The sequence below is a fragment of the Peromyscus eremicus genome, chromosome 18 (assembly GCF_949786415.1).
Source record: "Peromyscus eremicus chromosome 18, PerEre_H2_v1, whole genome shotgun sequence".
Classification (NCBI taxonomy): Eukaryota; Metazoa; Chordata; class Mammalia; order Rodentia; family Cricetidae; genus Peromyscus; species Peromyscus eremicus.
Genome location: NC_081434.1, coordinates 8462752 through 8486161, shown reverse-complemented (window position 1 = coordinate 8486161; position 23410 = coordinate 8462752). Strand labels below are relative to the sequence as shown.

The 23410-nt window shown below is 43.8% G+C and overlaps 2 long non-coding RNA genes across 2 annotated transcripts in view; one reads left to right on the top strand and one right to left on the bottom strand.

The window, feature by feature from the left end:
* Positions 1-7144, bottom strand: part of LOC131894983 (uncharacterized) — a 28428-nt gene extending 21284 nt beyond the window's left edge. The window contains exons 1-2 of the long non-coding RNA XR_009375068.1: positions 5402-7144; positions 3072-3165 (exon numbers count right to left, since the gene is read on the bottom strand). This is a non-coding gene — a long non-coding RNA (uncharacterized LOC131894983). The remainder of the gene's footprint in view (positions 1-3071; positions 3166-5401) is intronic.
* On the top strand, positions 6427-8587 carry LOC131894984 (uncharacterized). Its single transcript, XR_009375069.1, has 2 exons — positions 6427-6642; positions 7158-8587. It is a non-coding gene; the product is annotated as an uncharacterized LOC131894984 (long non-coding RNA).
* The last annotated feature ends 14823 nt before the right edge of the window (positions 8588-23410 follow it).

Below are 23410 nucleotides of genomic sequence, written 5' to 3'. Positions count from 1 at the left end.
CGTTTACCCATGAACTTTATGCATGACATTCCTTTGAGGTTGACCGCTAAGGTCATCTTTTTTACATAATTAAAATTAAGAATAAATCTTTAATAAAGAAAAAAGATCCTACTTTGAATACGCTAGATTCTTCCATCTACAGCAATTTTTAACTTTTCCGACATTTATGGCCTTTTGAGAAAAGGACTGATTGGTTATTTTATTTTATTTTTTATTCTTCTCTCATATATTACATCCCAACCACAATTCCCCCTCCCTCCATTGACTCCTTAGGTCTTTATCTGAGTTTTTAGCAAGTTGAATCATCTAACAGTTTTTTTCCAAAGATTTCCCATTGTCATGGTTCATTGAAAAAGTTAGTATTAAGCTTTTATACGAAATTCAATGTTTTGAAAAGGAAGGCAGTGGGAGTTTCTTCTTGCAGAGATGGAAGTTGAGTCTTTGGATATTAGGATCACAGAATAGAGATCCAGAAACTATCCATTTTGACCACCACATTCCTCACCACAGTTTCCAAGGAAGCCAAACTCTCAGGAAATATTAGATGAACTACTCGAAATCCTACGGTATGCAGTTCCCTGATATTCTAGTAGAGGTCTTGGTTGGCCTTGGAAACTTGAATAGAACTTGAATAGGACTCCCCATTTCCTCCCCTAGTTCCCTCCAAAATGTAAGAAATGTTCAAATGTGATTACAAGAAGAAAGAAATGAAGGGGTAGAGGAGGAGACAGTGAGGGATCACGTGAAACAGGATATCCACAAAGCAAATGTCCTCTCACTTACCCATTCACCTGCTGGATCAAAAAAGAAGTATTGGGACATAATTAGCTGCTGTAATAAAAAAATAAACCCTACACATTTAGAGACAATTGAAGTTAAATTTTCATTTGTATTGAAGTCAAAGTCGAAATTCTTTGTAGTGGAAGCCTTCCTCCACACAGCTCACAAGGCGTATGTGTGGATGGTGACCCCAAAGGCACCTGTGTTACAGGCTATGTCTTCAGGCTGGCTTTCCTGGGAGGCAGTGGAATATTTAGAAGCTGGGACCTTCTGGGAAGTTTTTAGATCTATGAAGGCATACCCCGAGTAAATCATTCTTGTGGGACTCCCTGGAAGTTACTGCAGGGTGATGGTGGTAAGTGCCCCAACTCCTGAGAACAGCCTGCAAGTAAGTAGGGTCTTTCTGACATAGAGAAAGATGAAAGATGGCAGGAAATCGCAGGGAGCGATACTGTGTTCAGTATAGGAAGCCGCCTCTGAAGTGTCCTCCAGCCCTGCCTTGGAGTTAGTGGACACAGAACCCACTCCTTCCCCACACTACCCTCCACCATCAGCAAAGCAGACAGTTGGTGTCTGGCTAGAATCAGAGGTCGTCTGGAAACTTGACATTTTTCCACATATAAAGCAAGATGTAGAATTAAGATGGCGATGTGGGTGGATGTGGACCTGTGACCCCCTTGGAGAAATGGTTAACTCTCACTGCAAAAAATAAGGTTGTACTCTAAGAGTAATGAGGACATAGAAAAAGGAATACATCCCGGAGTGGATCTACTCACCAAACTAGAAGGCAGTTATATTAGTTACGTTGCTGTGGGATGGTCTGTATGTTAAATTGCTCTGATTGGTCAATAAATAAAACACTGATTGGCCAGTGGCCAGGCAGGAAGTATAGGCGGGACTAACAGAGAGGAGAATTGAGGGGCAGGAAGGCAGAGGGAGACACTGCCAGCCGTTGCCATGACAAACAGCATGTGAAGACGCCAGTAAGCCACGAGCCACGTGGCAAGGTATAGATTTATGGAAATGGATTAATTTAAGCTGTAAGAACAGTTAGCAAGAAGCCTGCCATGGCCATACAGTTTGTAAGCAATATAAGTCTCTGTGTTTACTTGGTTGGGTCTGAGCGGCTGTGGGACTGGCGGGTGACAGAGATTTGTCCTGACTGTGGGCCAGGCAGGAAAACTCTAGCTACATTACATTGTCTAGGACAGTAGTTCTTCCTAATGCTTTGACCCTTTAATACAGTTCCTCAGGTTGTAGTGACCCCCAACCACAACATTCTTTTTGTTACTCTGTAATTTTGCTGCCGTTATGAATAATGTAAATATCTGTGTTCTCCAATGGTCTCCGGTGACCCCTGTGAAAGGTGTTGTGACTCACAAGGTGAGAACCGATGGTCTAGAGGAATGGGGCTCATACATGTAATTGTACGAAGGGATCCGTTAGCTTGGCATCCATGATCAGAGGCTGAAGAGCGGGCCATCTGTAGCCAGAAAGCCAGGGAAATCAGTAGCTGTTCAGTCCAAGAATCTAGAAGCCTCTGCCTCTGAGTAGGAAAGACCAAAGATGGAACGCCAGCTCAAGGCTGATGGTCCCAAATGCCATGGAGAGTCACTCCTGGAGTCCAGGTTCAAAGACTAAATAATCTGGATGATGTCTCTGGCATCAGTGGCAGTAACAAACAGTGTCACCCCAAGAGGAATCCAGCTAGTATGGGAGTACCCATTTCCTTCAGCTTTTAGTGTGATTTCACCCTCCAGTCCATGGATGGCACCACCCACATTGACGGCAGAACTTCCCCTGTTTGCTGATCTACACGATAACCGGAAACGCCTTTACAAACACACATGTATCTTCCCAGCTTCCCAGCTCTCTCTCAGCCCAGGTAAAGTGACGACTAAGATCAACTATGGTGATGATTAAAGCATGTAAAGAAGGACAGCAATGAATTATAATCCATTTCCTACACAGAAGAAGGGAACCACAGTCTACACAGAGCTACTTTACAAACTAATAAATGGACAGTGTGATGATGAGTGTGACATTTACAAAGATTCAAATTATCTTCTTCCCACATGACTATGATTACAGAGTAACACTGATGGAGGGGAGAAGCCAGGTCACACATTGACTAAGTGACCTCTGGTGAGTCATATCACACATTAGCATCTGGTGGCATCTGAGAGCATGTGAGGAGATGTGCCTTGCTTCTGCAGTCACTTAATTAATAATTAAAAAAAATCATCGCTCAAAATTCATTCATGAGAAAACAGCTTTTGTTTTTCTGTTACCGTGATTGCCAGTTCCTGGAACAACTCAAGAAGATGGAAGATCTTCATCTCGGTTCCAGAGATTTCAGTGTTTGGTTGTCTGGATCCAACGGACCTGGCGTGGGACAGAGCACTGTGGTGAGGAGAGCTTGATAGAGCAGAGTTCATCAGCCGGTGGCAACCACAGAGTGGAGAGCTACAAATAAAGCAGTCAAGAAACAAGGCATCTTTCCAAGGCATACCCCTATTGCCTCCAGCCAGGCCCATCTCATTCTCTACCATCATCCAATACCGCCACCACATTGTGAATCCATAGGAAGGAGATGATCCCATTGATTAGGCCAAAGTGCCTGGGACCCATTCACTTCCTGTTATAGTCTGAATATGAAATGTCACCCATGAGCTGCATTTGAATACCTGGTCTCTGGCCCAAGACACTGTTTGAGATGAAGACTTGCTGGGACGAGTGTGTTATTGCAGGTGGGCCAAGAGGTTCTGGAACCTGGTTCTACTTCTGGTTGATTCTGCTTCTTGACTGCTAATGTGTTGTGACAAGCTGACTACCCACCCCCCACCCCCCCAACCCCACCACCACGCCTTTCCCAAAATGATGGGTTACAGAGTCTCATTCAACTGTCAGTCATATAAATCCCACCTCCCTTGTGTTGTCTCTTGCTGGATGTTTCATCACAGTGAGAGAAGCATTAGTATGATTCCCCCCCCAAGTCCGTCAGCCGACACCCAGACCTGTCATAAGCTTTTGAGGACATATTAGGTTATTACCACCACATCGGAGAAGCTCACATGGAGGGACATTGTTCTGAGTAATCGGCCTGTGACCTTTTCAAGTGGGAAAGCCCAGGAAAGCCCAGGCTTCTGGAGGAGGATGAAGTTAAGCAAGATTCTCAGCTGTACCTTTTGTGGGAAAGGGCTTTACTGGGACAATTGGTGGAACACAAGGGAGCCTGAAGTGTCGCCCTCCCCACCCCTACCGGTCATGACGTGTCCCCGTAAACTTCCTGGATCTGGTAGTGCACTGTCACCCTGCAAGAGAATGCTTTGCTGCAGGCAATTCATTCAGGGAGAGGTGATGTTTGTCAGATTTCCCACAAATTCCGACAGTTAGACAAAAGGCAGCATGCCTCAGGAACCTGTGAAGCTCTACCGAGGGGTTGGTTCCCTTCTCACTGGCAAAAGAGACCATGGCTATCACAAAGAGCATGCTGGCCTCCAGGCTCCCTCAGTGTCACAGGTACCTGTACACATTTCAGAGTCCATGCTAACGTCCTAGCCCTTCTCACCTCCTCCTCTACCCTAAAATCCCTCCAGCTCATGGGCTCCCCCCATCCCAGGGACTCATTCTCCTTATAACCCTGCTATTTTGGCTATGGTCACTCTTTTATCTTTCTTGTTCAGTCTCTCTCTCTCTCTCTCTCTCTCTCTCTCTCTCTCTCTCTCTCTCCCTCTCTGTCTCCCTCTTCCCCCTCTCTGCTCTCCCATGCTCTCTCTCTCTCTCTTTCTCTCTCCTCCCCCCTCTCTGCTCTCCCATGCTCTCCCTCTCTCTGTCTCTGCTTTGTTCCCACTTCTCTCATGGCCAATGTTTGCTCGCCATATTCAATCTACTACTTTCTCTCTCTGCTCTGGACTCTTCCGGATTCCTCTGGCTGTTCTCTCTCTCTCTCTCTCTCTCTCTCTCTCTCTCTCTCTCTCTCTCTCTCTCATCTACCATAAAAAACTTTCACCCCAACCAAACCATGAAGCAGTCATGTCCTCAATTTATACAACACTGAGTCGGCAACTTACTCTTAGAGGGTCCTCCAAAAAGTTATATCACAACTATCACTTTTCTTTAAACATGCTTTTGTTTGAAAAAAAAACATTTTAAGTACATTTTAGACATAAGAACTAATAAATTGTATAGTGACAATAGAATCTTTGGAAGTGGGCTCTCCTGGAAATGTCAGGGTACATCTGTTCTCTCCAGTGAGTGAGAAAGCACCAGCTGAGAAGTTTCTTTAGCCTTCTCAGAGCCTCTGGGTTTCTTTCTTTTCCTGTAACAATGGCGTTCAACAACCCAGAAGGTGTGCATTTGTCCTTAGCAATGGCTTCCCTAAGACTAAGATTTTTATCCTGTGCTTACTGGAACTAAAAGGCCAAGCACCTGCCCACCGAGTTTCCTTGCCAGGGGGACACAGCAACACACCGACATGTCACCAGCTGACGTCTGTAAACTATGTGTGTTCAGTGGCATCTTATCTAGAAGCCAGTGTTTCTGAAGGATGAGGACAGATGGATGGTTGGAGCGAGGGTCCCAAAGGAGAGCAGTTCATTTTGTGACTATAGATACCTACCACGATGCAGTGAGTGTCTTTTCCTAAGTCCATCAGCCTCCAGTGGGCGGGTGTAGGAGGTGAAGCCTTTCAGAGGTGACGAGGTCATGACAATGGAGTCCTTGTGACCAGGATTCGGACCCCCACAGAAGAGAGTGTACAAAGCTCTCCTCCTAGTCTCCTTGTGAGGACACAGCCATGCTGTGACTGTCTATGAACTGGACGGTCAGCCTTTGGGAAGCACCTACTGGAAACCATGGTGAGACAATTACCATGAGATGGACACTGTGCTGAAGGATGGACTCTGACCCTAAGGCAGGCACTTTTTTAAGGAAAAACATTTTAATTGAGCTATTACATACACTCATAGGCATAAAATCATAATCATACTACTTGGTAAACTTTTATCATTTCCATAGGCTGAGGATGCCAACACTAAAATCAAGGAAGAGTATGATCAGCTCTTAGAAGTCCCCTTGCTCCTTCCAAGCCCCCAGCCAAGGCTGACATCCACTTGACATTAAACAAGGCTTCGCTTTGCCAAAAAAAGTCCCACTTTTTCTTCTGTCTGTGTCTACGGTATTGGGGATCAAACTTCAGCCTGCGCACGCTAGGCAAGTACGAGCTACATGAAGTTTCAACCTAGTCAACTTTCGGTGAATGCTATTTGGTGCAGAGCTGTGTACTCACAGGATCGCAAGGCTCTCAGGTGACCACCACGTGCAGGTCATCCGGATTGGCTTCTCTGCAGTGCTAAGCCCCTGGTTAACAAACAGGGGTGTGGGCTTGGCAGCCAGTCCACGCGGAGACTGAGCAGGAGCTGCTGAATACGGTTGCCAGCAGGGGGCGCCTGGCGATTCCACCCACTCCTGTTAGAAGCTGTGTGTGCAGCTCTCTTAGGTGGACCCTGCCTTGAGTGTTGCTTGAAATAGAAGCGTGAGCGGAGTTGTGGTGGAGTGAGATTTAGCCACGGATCTAAACAGCATTCTGAACTTACGTATTTCTTGGAAGTCCAGTCTCTGAGTCTTTCATGCGAGGTCTTCAGGAAGACCTCTGGAATTTCTCCGAGGTGCTGCCGCTCCTTACATCAGTAGATCCCACTCCCGCGGTGGAGGCTCTCAGATGGAACCACTCTTGTGTTTGCGTCACACAAATCTCCACAGAGTTCAAGAAGAAACAGATGGGTTCGCAGCTAAGCCAGCTGAAGCATCGCTCCTTCCGTTTGTAGTCTGAGCCCCTGGAGCTCCGATGAGCCCATGATGGTAGAGCCCTTCCCCACAATCCCGAAGGCCCCTGGTGGTTCTAACTTCACTCTTCATCAAGCCTTTCCTCATCCCATGTTCCTCTTGATGGTCTTCTATTTTATTTCCTTCCTTTTTCCTCTCACACTTTCACTGTTCCCAAGGGTTCCAGTTGTGTCTTACTGGCAATCATATGCAGAGCAGAGGGAAAGGAAGGTGAGATCATGCCAGGAAAAAGAGGGGGATGGGAAGAGAACCCACATGGATACAATGAGTGTCACAGGCCTGCAACCGTGGAAAACAAGATATGATGGATAGATGGATGGATGGATGGATGGATGGATGGATGGATGGATGGATGGATGGGTGGGCAGATGGACAGATAGATGATAGATAAGTAGGAAGGTAGGTAGGTAGATAGATGATAGGTAGGTAGGTAGATAAATAGATAGATAGATGGAGATACATTCTTTTAAAGAGAATTTATGAAATTCACTAGAAATGACTAAGTAAGAATTTTTGATTTTGTTTACCAGCGGAGAACAATGAGATCATTTGAAACTCTAGAATGTTCAATCTGAGTTCCCAGAACCCAAGGTTCAGTGGATCCAGCGATATGATGGTTAATCTTGATGGCATGATGTGATTTATAATCAACATGGAAACAAACCTCAGAGCATGTCTGGAAAGAAATTTCTAGACCAGATTAACTGACATGGAAAGATTGACCCTAAATCTTCCACAGACAGACGGGGGTCCTGGGCTAAATCAAAAGGAGAAAGTGAGCTGAGCTCCAACATCCTTCTCTCTTCTTCCTGACTGGACACATGTGGCCAACGGCCTCAGCTCTTATGGCCGACACTTCCCCATCATGGTGGACTGGACCCTGACACTAGGAGCAAAGTAAGCCTTTCTCTCTTTCAGTTCCTTTTGTCACACATCTCACCACAGTGACCAGAAAATACTATGCACTCCTTGTACAGATTAGGAAGTACATCCAGAGGTTTCATCTGTCAACGTTCATACACGTGGTCACTGCCAAGCAGTCGTGTCGTTAGTCCTCCAATACGGTCTTCCTTTCTTTTGTGATTGTTCTTATGAACCAGAAAAGCAAACATATCAACCTCCTCCTAAATGTCCCGTGGAAGCGGCAAGCCCCAGCAAGTTGAGGAATTAAGTACAGTGTTATTTGCAAAAGCATCCATCAGCCTCCATTAGTCCGGCCTTCAGAAAGCACAATACAAAGGAAACAGCGTCTTTACTACCTTAAATTAAGGGCGGCACATTTGGTGAGGCTCCACTCCCTCACTCACTTGTTTTGAAAATGTCGAAACGTCTCTAAGGAATCCAAACTTTTTGTCTGCTTGTGGTTTGTTTGATATGCAGTGCCCTCTTTCATCCCCAGTGATCCCTCTCTCTCCCTCCCCCTACTCCACCTTCATACTCCACCTCAATCCCACATGAAGCCTGGAAGCTCTTACGGGGAAAATATCACCACCACCACCGAGGGCATAGCATCATCCCCGAGACTGATCCCACATGGTGTCTCCAGAGATGAAGGGTGAAGCTAGGCTGCTGTCTGGCCCCTCCAGGTGATGTGTGGACATTTCCATTTCAGAGGTGAGTTTAGCTTGTCAGACTCAAGAGTGTCTGCTCCCCTGGCTTCAAGAAAACTTGCGGCCATGCCTTTTCCATTTCTTCAGTCGCGTTCAAGAGCAACAAAATCCAGAAGTTTGAGAAGCTTTAAAAGTATATTTCATCTGATCGCGTGCCTGCTGAATTCATGCTCCAATTTACCTTTGGGCTCTTGCCTAGTCCTGCTAGTTCAGATCTTCTTTTTTGTGTCCATAAACTATATTTAGATTTTTTTTTTCACTTTCCCCTAACTTGTTTAGTTTCCAGGATGGAAGAAATTTCATCCCAGGCTCTAATTAAAACTCCAGCTCGATCTGTCATTTGTTTCCAAGATGTCTGAAGAGGTGTCTGTCTCAGTTTCTACCCTCCCCACAAAACCAGCCCCTTGGAACATAAGTGGGGATTTCTAGAAGCTTCTACAGTGGGCTGTGTCTCACTCTGGAGCCTGGATATGTTCTCCTGAGCTGTTAGACAGAAGCAGGGTAGGGAGAACAAGGGGTTAAGAAGATGATGTGTCCGGTGAGGATGGCATGCAGACGACATCCTTCCCAAAGCGACCCCTGTGGAGGCTTGGGGATGGGTCACTCAGTAACCATCTGTGCAAGCATGGAGACCTGAGTCCAGTGCCCAGAAGTTGGGTAACAAGTCGGGAGTGGTGGTGACTGTTTGTGTTCCCAGCACCAGAGAAAGACTCCTGGGGCCCACTAGGCAGACAACCTAACCTAGAAAGTTCCGGATAAACTGAGAGCTTGACTGACAGTGAGGTAGAGGCTGGCGAGAATGGCCCATTGGGTGACAACCCCTGCTGTCAGGCCTGAAGAACGGAGTTTGATCCCTGGAACCCATGTAAAGGTGGAAAGAGGAGACCAGCTCCAGAACAGTGGACTTGGACTTCCACAGGCACGCTGCGGCACGTGAACCCGTGTGACACACACACACACACACACAGACACACACACACACACACACACACACACACACAAATAAATAAAATGTAATTTTAAAAATAAAAATCCTAATGTGAAGCAAGATGGACAGTTCCTGAGGAGGGATACACCCCATTTTGACCTCCCCCCCCCCCCCCCCCCCCCCGGCACTGGCTCTTTGAAGCATCTTGCCTTTGGCACTAAAATGGCAGCAGCTTAAGTACTGCTCTAAGTTGTTTTAAAGAAAGAAGTGGCTGACTGTTTTTCTTCCACGATCCTCCTTGTTCAGCCGGTCATGTGTAGACGAGCCAGGGAATCCTGGCTGTAGAGACAGAGATTTGTCTGGCTCTCCTAATGGCTTGCCCAGTTACGGGAGCCTCACGGCACAAGCCAATAGCCACGCCACCAAAGACCCAGCCAGGAAAGGCCGTGAAAGGAGAAAGGATAGTGGCAGACACATGAAAGCAATTCTGCTCCAGTAAACTGTTTCATGGCATTCAAGGAGGTGGAAAGGCAAACAACTCCAAATACAACCTTAAAAGGGCTCAGCAAGACACAAACTGCCCAGTGGGAGCCTTTGGGACTCTATGCTGATGTAAAGTGCAGTTATACAAGGAACCCAGGCTGTGCTGGTGTGGGGTAAACACTTGTCCTGCGGAATGCAGCTTGATGCAGACCTATTGTGCATTGGATGGGCTTGACAGATGCCAAGAGAGGCTTACTTTGATTTCAGAACGCCTTTTCCTTACACACACACACACACACACACACACACACACACACACACGAGAGAGAGAGAGAGAGAGAGAGAGAGAGAGAGAGAGAGAGAGAGAGAGAGAGAGAGAGGAACTGTGGGGATGGGGAAATGTCTGTAACAATTTTAACATGTGTGAGATTGCCCCAAGAGGTGTGTCATGTTTAGAAGGCTTCACAATTTCATTAATCCACTTTCCAAGGAGCTGACGCTCTACAGGACATACTCTCGCACAAAGCTGAAGGGCAAACTCACTGTTCAACATGCTCTGTGAGATTCTGTAGTTGCTCAGACAAGAGATAACTGTTCAGGTGGTCAGCTGGCTTCTTACCCAGAGCTTAGGAAAACAAGCTCGACATGAATAACATTCTAAGATGTGGCCCAGGGGACAAACATTATATTAACTGGGCAAGTGGTTCTTGCTCATTTTCTCCTCATCAGATTTGCTAGGAAGAAAATCCAGCTGTGAAGATGTAAAGTATTTGGCTAGGGGTGTGGCTCAGTTGGTAAAATGCCTTCCTTGTAAGAACAAAAACCTGAGTTTGACCTCCAGAACTCAGGTTAGCCCTGCATGGTGATATGAATTTGTAATCTCTGCATAACTGAGGCAGAGATGGGTGGATTCCCCAGGGTTTGCTGGTCACCCATAAGACCCTGCCTTAAAAAAAAAAAAAAAAGGCAGTGCCTGAGGAATAACAGCAAAAGTTGCCTCTGGCTTCCACATGCAAAAGAACACATGTGCATGTATATCCACATACATGTGTACCCACAAACATGGATGTGCTTGTACACACACACACACACACACACACACACACACACACATACACTATAAAGCATCTACCAGTGAGTTTATGCAGCACTGGGGGGTAGTTCAGACAAGTACCTGGAATGAGTTTCCAGAGTGACCATTAATTACTGCTACACACTTAATGTTAAGTAAGAATGCCATTCATTCGTTTAGACAATAGCATTTGTTACCCAGAAGCCCCTGCGCTTTGGGGCTGAGTTCGGTGGTCAACCATGCAGAGATTTTTCTCTCCTGGAACACGAGCTTCAAGTGTCAACCTCTGCAACCTAACTGACTGATACTCTGCCAACAGAATACACATAGACCCAAACGCAAACTAGAAACGCCACGAACGAGGATGAAGATCGACTTCAGGAAGTCAGAATGGCAAGGGGAGTTTATCTTGTCCCACCTTATCACTCGGCAGACTCATGCTTAAAAAATAAATCCCCAAGTGGTTTTTGTCTGTTTGTTTCAACTTTTATTTCTTGCTTGTTCTGTGTGCACTGGCTGAGGTACCAGGGGAGGTCAGAGGACAACTTGTGGGAATGAGTCTTCTTTTATCAAGTGGGTCCCTAGGCATCTTTCCCCACTGTGCCATCTCGCCAGACCCTAATGCTTCTAAGTTTTTTTCAGAAATGAATCAGACAAGATTGGGTACATTCAGAGAGAATGGAGAATGAATGGGTGGGATCCTCAATTAGGGAGGGGGGAATAAAGATAAGTTAATACAAAAGGAGAATAAAATAACATGAGGATGTCTAAAACAATCATAAAGACTCGTACTATTACCTACCTAAAATACTTACAAAATATGTAAGTCTGTGTAGATATATACATATATAATTTAAGTGAAATTTTCCAACATGGGCTGACATTGTCTCCCTGCAAGAGCTAACTAAACCCCCAACACCAGGCATGAGAAGCCCTCTATTGAGTTGTTGGTCAAGGTTATCCAAGCAACTCCCAAAACATTAGAGGCTATTTATGTTGCCTCTTTGATTGCCTCCCAGAGGTGGAAGGTTGATCCCTTTTGTCTCTCATGTTCCTGCAGAGAAAAATCTCTGCAGGGTTGACCACCGAACTCAGCCCCAAAGCACAGGGGTTTCTGGGTAACAAATGCTATTGTCTAAACAAATGAATGGCATTCCTATTTAACATTAAGGTTAAGTGGTAGCAGTAATTAATGGTCACTCTGGAAACTCATTCCAGGTACTTGTCTAAACTATCCCCCAGTGCTGCATAAACTCACTGGTAGATGCTTTATAGTGTGTGTGTGTGTGTGTGTGTGTGTGTGTGTGTGTACAAGCACATCCATATTTGTGGGTACACATGTATGTGGATATACATGCACATGTGTTCTCTTACACTGTGTACTTCAGACACAGGACCTGAAGGACCTGAGCTGGATCTAACCTGAAAGCTTCCTGCCTGAGGTCTAGCTTTCATGGTACTAGAAGGTATACAAGCTTCCAAATGAGGGAACTAACCAGTAGTCCTACCTAGCTACAATGCCTATGAACCACAATGACTAGCATGATAGCTTGAAGAATATAATAGTGGTACACACACCTTGATGGTAACCAACAGCTCTCTAATCAGATGTAAGATCTGCTCAAAGAGGAAATCATACCTAGTACTGGAAACTTAGCCAGCTGAGGTCTAGTCAAGTCACAAATCTTAGAGCTAATTTACTAAACAGGCATAACCCCTAACTACATTCTAAATATTTTTTCTTTTTCATTCTTTCTTTTTTTGTTTTTTGTTTGTTTGTTTGTTTTTGTTTTGTTTTGTTTTGTTGTTTTTCGAGACAAGGTTTCTCTGTGTAGCTTTGCGCCTTTCCTGGAACTCGCTTTGGAGACCAGGCTGGCCTCGAACTCACAGAGATCCGCCTGCCTCTGCCTCCTGAGTGCTGGGATCAAAGGTGTGCGCCACCACCGCCCAGCTCTAAATATTTGTTCTTATACCCACAGATAAGTCTAGTCCTCCACCCCTTATCAAGGAGCCTCTCCTTGCAACAGATACAGACCATTACAGAAGCCAGAACCGATCAAAATACAGAGTTGTGGAATCTTGTCCCAACGAACACATTTACAACACAACCCCTGCAGCTAAGGCTCCAGGATCCTTGCAGAACAAAGAGTGGAAAGATGGTTAAGAACCAGAGGAACAGGAAGTTGGCTGTGAGATTGTCTCCTAGAATTGTCAAAGAACATACAACCACGAGTCCCACCAACATGGCTGCCTAAACAGGATATGAATAAGGATAACACCTACAGACACGCTAAAGTGGAAGAGGAAAGCTCATGAAGCTTCAACCCTAGACAGAGAACTACAGGCAGCTGAGGAATGCTGAGAGCAGGAGAAATGCTCTTCCCCAGGAAAGAGAATACCAATTGGTTATCTAATGCCAAACCCAAGAGTCAGACCTGAAAACAGATATATACAAAACACAGACAAGCAGTACAGTACAAACCGTGCATGTGTGTGTGTGTGTGTGTGTGTGTGTGTGTGTGTGTGTAAATGCCCAAATGTGTACATATGTAACAATGAAAGAAAAAGGGCTATGAATCTGAGAGAGGACAAGGGTGGTATGTGGAGGGTTTAGAGGGAGGAAAGGGAAGGGAAAAAATGATGTTATTATAATCTAAAAAAATCAACAAAAAAATTAAATCAGTTGAATGTCTTCAATACCACGGGTAAAAGGCATCATTGAATACACCTTGATCAAAATAGCTAAAACTCTGATGGGAAAACATCTCTGAAATATCTTTACAGGGCTGAGGCATCATCTTAGTTAGGGTTTTTATTGCTGGGAAGAGACACCATGATCTTAGCAACTCTTATAAAGAAAACAATTAGGTGGGTTAGCTCGGTTACAGTTTCAGAGGTTCAGTCCATTATTATAGCAGAGAGCATGGTGGCAATGTGCAGGCAGACATAAGACTGGAGAGCTAGCTGACAGACCTACATCGTGCAGGTAACAGGAAGTCAACTGACACACTGGTAGTATCCTGAGCATAGGAAACCTCAAAGCCCACCCTCACAGTGATACACTTCCTCTAACAAGGTCACACCCACTCAAACAAAACCACACTAATAGTGCCACTCCCTGTGAGATCATGGAGGCTAGTTACATTCAAACTACCACAGGCATAGTCCAGTGTTTAACTAGTTTATGCAAGGCTCTAGGTTCAATCCTCAAGCCCAGGGAAAACAGTACAAGCCTTTTTGTAATCTCATCTCCTGAATGACTCCTACCCTGACCATTGTACTTAAACCTGCAACCTGCCCTCTCATCTTATATTTCCTCTGTAATACTTTTCTCTGTACTAGCATTTGTGATCTTGTAATATTTTAGGTAGATGGATAGATAGATAGATAGATAGATAGATAGATAGATAGATAGATAGGTGATAGGTGGGTAGGTGGATAGATAGATGGATGGATGGATGGATGGATGGATGGATGAATGGATGGATAGACAGGTAGATAGATAGATAGATAGATAGATAGATAGATAGATAGATAGATAGATGATAGATAGATAGATAGATAGATAGATAGATAGATAGATAGATAGATAAAGTTAGATAGATGTTCAGATGACAGCCTTGAGCCTGAAGTCACAGATGGCCCCCTCTAGAGCCACCTATCTGCCACAAGGTTCACTGACTCTGGGAGAACTCTGAAGCGCCAATAAAAGGCACTTGATTCCTCAGCCTCACCCAGCATCAAAGCAGTTCATGCTGAGCAGGTTTCCAAAGCACAGAGACTGGTCCTCCTGCACAGCTCTCAGCACGATGCCTCCCAACACACATGGATGTGGTGATATATTGTGCACCCTAATAAAGCTTGCCTGGGGATCAGAGGACAAAGCCAGCCACTAGATTAAACATAGAGGTCAGGCAGTGGTAGCACACGCCTTTAATCCTGGCATCCAGAAGGCAAAGATCCATCTGGATCTCTGTGAGTTCAAGGCCACACTGGAAACAGAGCCAGGCATGGTGGCACATGCCTTTAATCCTAGCACTAGGAAGGAAGTAATATTTCAGGGCAGAGAAAGGTATATAAGGCATGAGGAAACAGGAACTCTCTCTCTTGAGACTGAGGATTTCATAGAGGTAAGAACGTGGCTGGCTTGTTCTGTTTCTCTGATCTTTCAGCTTTCACCCCAATGTCTGGCACCTGGTTTTTTTTTTATTATTAATAAGACCTTTTAAGATTCATGTTACACATGGATGATGCAGCCTGGATAAAACATGAACTACTCCAGAGTGTATAGACTCAGGATGCCCGGGAGTGGGGGAAAATCCTTCTGGCCCAGGGAATGCAAAGCTAAGTGCGGCCAGAAGAGGACCATAGTATGTAAAGAGACGCTCCTACAGTGAAGGCAGCCAGAGCAGGCCAGGTTCAACACTGCTCTAATCCGCAGGAAAAACAAGAGTTTTTAGCTGCAGCTGACCTACTCCTCCACTTTTAGAAACTGCTTCAGTCACGATTTTCTTGTTGTTCTTACCCTAGTACTTCCCCTTTTTTCTTTTTTATGTACTTTCAGCAAGTTTGATTTTACTGCACTTAAAAAAAATGCATTTATGTTCTGTTATTCTTATTCTGATACTTCCTATTTTGTCTACATACTTATTCTTTTTTAAAAAAATAATGTTCATTTTTATGTGAGTATTTTGCCTGAATGTTTGAATGTGCACTGCCTGTGTACCCGGTACCCACAGAGGGCAGAAGAAGGTGTCAGGTCCCCTGGAACTGGAGTTAGGGACTGTTGTGAGCCATTATGTGGGTACCGGGAACTGAACTGTGGTCTTCTATGGGAACAGCCAGAGATCTTAACCACTGATCCATCTCTGCAGCCCCCATACACTCATTATTCATAATGCATATTTCCCCTCTTGATTTGTTTCTCCCTCCTCATAAGAGTCTTCTCCACTCTTCTATTTCCTTTCTTTGACTTACCCTTGCCTCATCACTGTTTTTCTTTCTTCCTCTAGTTGCTCATTGACAATTTCTAACTTGCTATAAATAATGTTTAACAGCATCCCACACTCTACGTTATTTTTGTGGTTTTTCATTCTATGGTCATTTGTGGCTTGTTAGTTAGATTTCATCGTTTGCATCTTATTAAGCTTGTTAGTGTCCAGTTCAGAGGAAACTCCATTTCCCCAAAATCTGTTGGTTAGACAAAAGCCAACATTCCTCAGGAACTTGTGAAGCTGGTTCCCATCTACCAAAAGGAGCCATTTCCCTTATCACTGATGGAAGGAGCTAAGGCCTCTCTGTAGAATCTGTTAGCATACCAAAGCACGTACTGGCATCCAGGATCCCACAGTATCACAAGTACCTATCACACATCTCAGAGTTCATGTTGACATCCTAGCCCTTCCCACCTTCTCTCCTACCTTAAGCTTCTCCATCTTATGGGCTTCCCTCCCTGCAGCTGTTCCTTCTCCTTATAACCCTGCTATTTTGTCTAGGAGCCCTCTCTTTGTCTTCTCCTCTCAGTCTCTCTCTCAGTCTCTCTCTCTCTCTCTCTGCTTTGCTTCTGCCCAGGTCCAGTCTGTTCACCATGTTCAGTCTACTACTTTCTCTCTCAGCTCTGGACTCTTCCAGATGTCTCTGGCTATTCTCTCTATCATATCTACAATAAAAAACCTTCCTGTTGACCACACCATGGAGAGGTCCTGTGATCAGTTTATACGGGTACTATGGCTGTTAAAGTAGTTTCTTTTCTCTTCTCTGAACAGCACAAAGATTGAACACTTAAGAGTAAGTTCCACTCTAAGAAGATCCCTAAATAAACCAGGAGAGACATAAATCAGCATATGCACAAACTGTAATACAGAAACATGAAAACACAAAGTCCCCTAATGATCAGAACTCCTCAATGACCAAATCCAAAGACACTGAGATCTTTGAAATGCTGAATGAGCGAGTCTACTTCTCAAAATGACTAATGATTTCACAGAGACAAGGGAGGTGTTCATGGGGACCTTCCCCTTACTGATGAACTATGGCTGCTGATATGGACTCTGGGGGTGGGGGAGCCACTGTCTCCAGTTGTGTGTCTGCTGGTGAGCCCACCAGCAGGTAGTTCCAATCCCACAACCACATAAACAGCCCAGGAAAATTCACAGAGACACAAATCAAACAAGAAGAAATGAATGAAAGAGACTAATAGGGAGGGAATTAAGAGAAGGGGGGGCAGAGAGAGGGTGGGGGTGAGAGCAATCATAACATACTATACACACGAGTGAAATTATCAAAGAACAAATTTAATTAATAAAAAATGGTTGATGATTTCAAAAAGGAAACGGGTAAATGAAAGAAATAAGGAAATTAATTCAAGATGCCACCGAGAAAGTCAGAAACATAGAAGAGGCAGTCTACAATACCAATGACGAATTTAGAGAAAAACAAAGTGAGATTTGGGGGCAAAAAAGGACAAAAATGTTGGAAATAAAAAACTCCACTCAAACAAACATATAAACAAAAATAATGGAAATCCTCACCAACAAACTAGACCAAACATAAGAAAGAGTATCAGGCATGGAAGTCTGAAGAACTACTACATTTGGACATTAGTAAAGAAAAAAGAAAAGCAATAACCACAATTTCAAAGAATTCTGAGATGTAACTGAGAGAAAAAAAAAAAAAACAAATGAACAAAAAACAACAGCAAGAAACCGTGGGGGTAGAAGGCTCTTATAATAAAAAAGAAAGGAACCTAAGGGCATACAGAAATCTATTCAATGAAGTTAAAGAAGAAATCTTTTCTAATCTGGAAATTCTCTATCCAAGAATAGGAAGAAGCAGTTAGGACCCCACATATACATGACAAGAATCTCTTCATAGCACATTATAATGCTGAGGCCATGAAACAAAGAAACAATATTAAAAGATGTAAGCAAAAAAAACCAACAAAAATCCTAATTCACCTAGAAAGGCAACCCCATGATAACAACTTGGATTCCCAGCAGAAACCTTAAAAGACAAGGGAAGGTCTAATGATGTGTTTCAATCTCTGAAAGCAAATAAATACCAACCAAGAAACTTCATCCAGTAACATTATCTTTTTAAACTGATGGATAAATAAAAGCATTCGAGATGAGCACAAAAGCAGTCCGTAATTATCAAGGCAACATTGCAGAAGACACTTAGGGGAATCTACCCATGGAGGAAGAGGGCAGAGTGAGGGACAGAGGAACAAGGATGAACTGAGAAAGAACTAATCATGGCCAACTCAATAAACCGGCAAGTCCCTAAAACAAAGAGGGGCCCAAAGAAATGCAAAGAAAATAAAACACGATAGCTGATCAGGAAAATGAGACAACAAAATGATGGGAAGTAGAAACCGCCTCTCAAAAATAATCATAAATGGTGATGGTCTAATTTCTCTAATCAAATAATACTAGCTGACCGGATTGAAAAATGAGATTCCACTATTTCTTGTCCACAATAAATGCACTCATTTGTATAGACACTCACAGACAAAAAACAAACAAACAAACAAACAAAAAACACCAGGATGCAAACGATAAACCTAGCAATGTTGGGCAAAACTCAGCTGAATCAGGCTGAAGAGGGGTTGGAGAAAGGACTCATAAATAGCACTTGCTGCTCTTCCAAATGACCTGAGTTCAGTTCCTAGAATCCATATCAGGTTGCTCATAACTGCCTGTAACTCCAGCTCCAGGGGGTCTGACACCCTCTTCTGACCCTCTCCAGGGGCATTGCACTCAAATGCACCTACTCACACACAGACACACCCATGCACATAACTAAAGATACAAAAATAAAATATTTTTTAATTGGAAAGAAGAGATAAAGAAGGTAACTGTTCCTAAGGAGAACGATCCATTAAGAATATGTAACAATTGTAAACATATATGCACCAAATGTTAATGCATCAGTTTTCCTGAGATAAACACTGCTGGGCAGATTAGTCCAGACTGGGTAGTAATGGGTGATGTCAATATTTAATGTCACCAACAGATAGATCATTTAGACAGAGACAGAAAAAAATTGACAGAGACTTCTGAGCTAAAAACTGCACTGTAGGTCAACAGGACTTTATAGTATCCATAGACTACTCCATCCTAGAGCTATAGAAGACACATTCTTCTCAGCTCTGAGTTCTGCTAAGTAGATAATAAGCACATTGAGTAAGTTTTAAAATATAAGAATAATGTCTTTTTTTTAAAAAACCTGATTATAGTGGAATAAAACTAGAAGCCAGCAGTAGAGAGACAGCATAAACTGAACACATCCATAGAGATAAAGGATGCATTCTTAAATACTAAACATGTCACTGGAGAACTTGAAAATTTAAATCCCCAGAGTCAAATAGAAATGAAAGGACAACTTAGAACTTTGGGGAAACATCCAAGACAGTTCTACAAAGGAGGCCATAGCCTTGAGTGTTGATATTAAAATATCAACAAGCACACAGATAAATGGTAAATTAAGACAAGAGAATAAAAATAAGAGGAAAGAAAGGGAGGAAGACACCCACAACCCCAATCTCTGTCCATAAATTTACACGAGGAGCGCACACACTACATACACAGACACACATGCACCCATGCGCACACACACACACACACACACACACACACACACACACACACACACGTTCTCGCGCGCGCACACACACACCCCAGAAGTAAGGCTTTATCTAGTTAAAACAGCAACCAAAGCAATAATAAGAAAAAGCATGAACAACTGGAGAAAATGCTTATAGGTCACAGAGCTTAAATGTCCTTAATAAGCACAGAAGGCATTGTTTGATAAAAAAAAATACAGATAACAAACTTTCATTTAAAATCAAATTACAAACAATTCAATTTTAATACTAATAAAAGGTAATCAACTAATGGTTGTTAGTATTCTTCTCTGGTTATCAAAGTTGCAGACATTTAGAAAGGAAATAGCACAAACTGCTGTCATTGTATTGGTCAGGTAGCATTCCCCTACACTGTTAGCTTTTAAATGGTCTTAAACTCCCCAGTTTTGCAGTGTTGTTTAAGAGGAGCTATTTGTACTACAAAGAATCTACACAAGAGAAACAGAAAATCTGAGAATATATTTACATATCATTGTGTAGCTAGAGTTTTTCTGCCTGGCCCACAGTCAGGACAAATCTCTCTCACCTGCCAGTCCCACAGCCACTCAGACCCGACCAAGTAAACACAGAGACTTATATTGCTTATAAACTGTATGGCCGTGGCAGGCTTCTTGCTAACTGTTCTTACAGCTTAAATTAATCCATTTCTATAAATCTATACCTTGCCACATGGCTTGTGGCTTACCGGCATCTTCATATGCTGTTTCTCATCATGGCGGCTAGCAGTGTCTCTCTGACTCAGCCTTCCACTTCCCAGCTTTATTCTCCTCCTTGTCCCGCCTACACTTCCTGCCTAGCCAATGGCCAATCAGTGTTTTATTTATTGACTAATCAGCAACACATTTGCCATACAGAACATCCCACAGCATCATTGTGCTGGGTAGTTTTATGTCAGCTTGATACAAGTACAGGCCAAAGACTCAGAGACACCCCCACTCCCAATGTTAGGAGCCCCACAAAAACCTCAAGCTACACAGCCATAACATATGCAGAGGACCTCACTCAGCCCCATACAGGCTTTGTGATCGTCACTTCAGCCCTTGTGAACCCCCATGGGGCCTGGTTAGTTGAATCTGTGGGCTGAGTTCTTGTGGTGTCCTTGACCCCTCTGGCTCCTACAATCCTTCCTCCCCGTCTTCTTCAGGGTTCCCCAAGCTCCGCCTAATGTTTGTCTGTGGGTCTCTGCATCTGCTCCCATCAGCTGCTGGAGGGAGCCTCCACACCAGACTCCTTAATAGTTTGTCAATCTCGTTGATCATTATCGATCTGCCCTAACTGTTTGTATTCTCCTGACTTAATTTTGATAGGTCACATGTGCTGAGGAATTTATCCATTTCCTCCGACTAGATTGCCTCACCCAGCCTTGGTCTGAGGGTTTGTGTCGTTTTGCAACTTACTATATTGTGTTCAGTTGATATCCCTGGAAGACCTGCTCTTTTCTCAAGGGAAACAGAGGAGCAGTGGATCTGGGGGAGGGGGAGGGAGGACTGGGAAGAGTGAAGGGAGGGGAGGCTGCAGTCGTGATGAATTATAGAAAGAGAAGAATAAAGAAAAATAAAGAAGTGTCTTACGGAGACCAGCAAGATGGCTCAGCAGGCAAAGGTACTGCCAAGCTTCATGACCTGAGCTCAATCCCCAGAATCTACACAATGAACAAAGAAAACCAACTTCTGCAAATTGTCCTCTGATTTCCACATGCAAGTCTTGGCATGCATGTGCCCCATCCCCTTAAATAAATATATGATGATGATGATGGTGATGATGATGATGATGATGATGATGATGAAGATAGATAGATAGATAGATAGATGGATAGATAGATAGATAGATAGATAGATAGATAGATAGATAGATAAACAGAGAGGGGGGGAAAGAGAGACTAAACAATATGTGATTAAAAAATAAATCTCCTAATAGAGAAAATTCCAAGACCTGACTGATTTACATCCAAATCCTACCAGACCTTTAAAGAACTAACAACTAATGTTCTTCAAACTATTCCATAGGCTAGACAGGGACTCATTCACCAGCGGATGGCTTCACACCCATGCACCCATGCACCAGTGGATGGCTGCACACCCATGCACCCATGCACCACCGGATGGCTGCACACCCATGCACATATTGGCAGCACCAATTGGGCTTAGTGAATTACCAACGAGAGAGAGAGAGAGAGAGAGAGAGAGAGAGAGAGAGAGAGAGAGAGAGAGAAGGAGTCATGAAGTTGGGGGGACAACTGAGGGTAGCATCAGCAGGGAGAAATGGGGTAGATGTGATCATATTTGATTGCATACATGTATAAAATACTCAAAGAATAATTTTTTAATTTTAAAAATAGAAAAGAAGGAATGATACCAAACTAATTCTATGATGCCAGTACTGCTCTGAGATCAAAACCAAATAGAATCACAATAAAACAAACAAACAAAAATCCCTACTGACCAATATCTGAAAAATAAACATAGACATAAAAATTCTAAATAAAATATTAGCAAGTCAAATTCAGCAACATATTAAAATGATCATGCACCGTGATCAAGCGGTTTCATTCCAGAAACAGGGTATGGTTCAACATATGCATATCAATAAAAGCAATACAGCCCCGAAACAGACTTGCGGGGAGGGGCGTGGCTCAGTGAGTAGGAACATTGGCTGTGCAAACATTCAAAATCTCAGATCAAATTTCCAGGACCCATGTAAAAGGGTGGGTGTAGTAGGGTGTGCCTGTACCCCAGCACTCAGGGCTGGGGACAGAGGCAGGGAAATCTCAGGATCCCGGGGACTCAGTTAGAGCTGGTTACCAACCTAGCTCTAACTGTGTCTCGAGGGAATTAAATGCAGACAGAGCAGGACCCCAAATAGCCTCCTTTGGTCTCTATGCATGCATTAGAACACATGTGTGTATATACCACACCGACACAACATCCCTTCAAAACAGAAGTCTCCACAAAACTAGGAATAGAAGTAACATGTATCAATATAGCAAAAAGTTATACTTGACACACCTATTGCCAACATTATACGAATGGGGAGAAGTTAAAACTTTTCCTTTCAAGTCAGGAATGAAACAAGGTTCCCACTGTCTACGCTGTTACCCAGCATAGGACTTGGAAGTCTTAGCTAGAGCAATAAGGCAAGAGGAAAAAAAAATAAAGGTGACAAAAATTGGAAAGGAAAATGTGAAATTATCCCTAACTGCAGATGACATGATAGTATACTTAAAGAACTTTAAGGAGTCCATCAGAAATAGCTTAATTAGATCCGATAAACACTTTTGGCGAAGTGTCGGGAAGTAGTAGCTTGTCCACACACCACTAACACGCACACTAAGATAAACACCAAGGGGACTCGCTGTCCCTATTCACTGTCACCCCTAATATGTATTTTCTTGGGTACCAAACTGTCATTTTGGGGTGATCCCAAAGTCTCTCACGTTACCTTCTTCTGGTCACGCTCTAGTTATTCCACACTTAACCCGTGAGCGAAATTACAGCTGCATTCTCCTGAGCAGCGGAAACACCCTTGAAAAATGAGGGCCTGATCTCGTTTCTTGTGGGAGGTGGCGTGTGTTTTCCCTCAGATTTCAGGTGGATTGATTGTCCCCGTGGCACAAATGTCTAAAGAGCCCCAGAGGGGAAAGAGTTGTTCATTTAGAAACTGACTCTATTGGGGCGGTTGTTAGAATGATGATCTTTTCCAGCCCTGACAATCCAGATTTCCTGTGTCGTTACTCCCAAACTGTGTGAGTTCAGCAAAGTCATTTGGCTGTTCTGAGCTCTCACTGGAGCTGGAGGGAGCCTCGACCCACAGAACCACGCCAGCAAGCTCATGGATCTGTAACACACAGCGGAAATGCTCCTCCGAGCAACTGCATTTTTGGTGTCAAGGTCCCTGCGTCCATCCACATGACTATATATGGCCAAGGTGGACAAGGTCACAGACGATTTTAATGGCCAGTTTCAAACTTTTCCTATTCTGGGGAGCCATTCACAGGATAGGTGAGTCAGATGATTCCATTCTCTGATTGGCTGAGGCTGATAGACCCA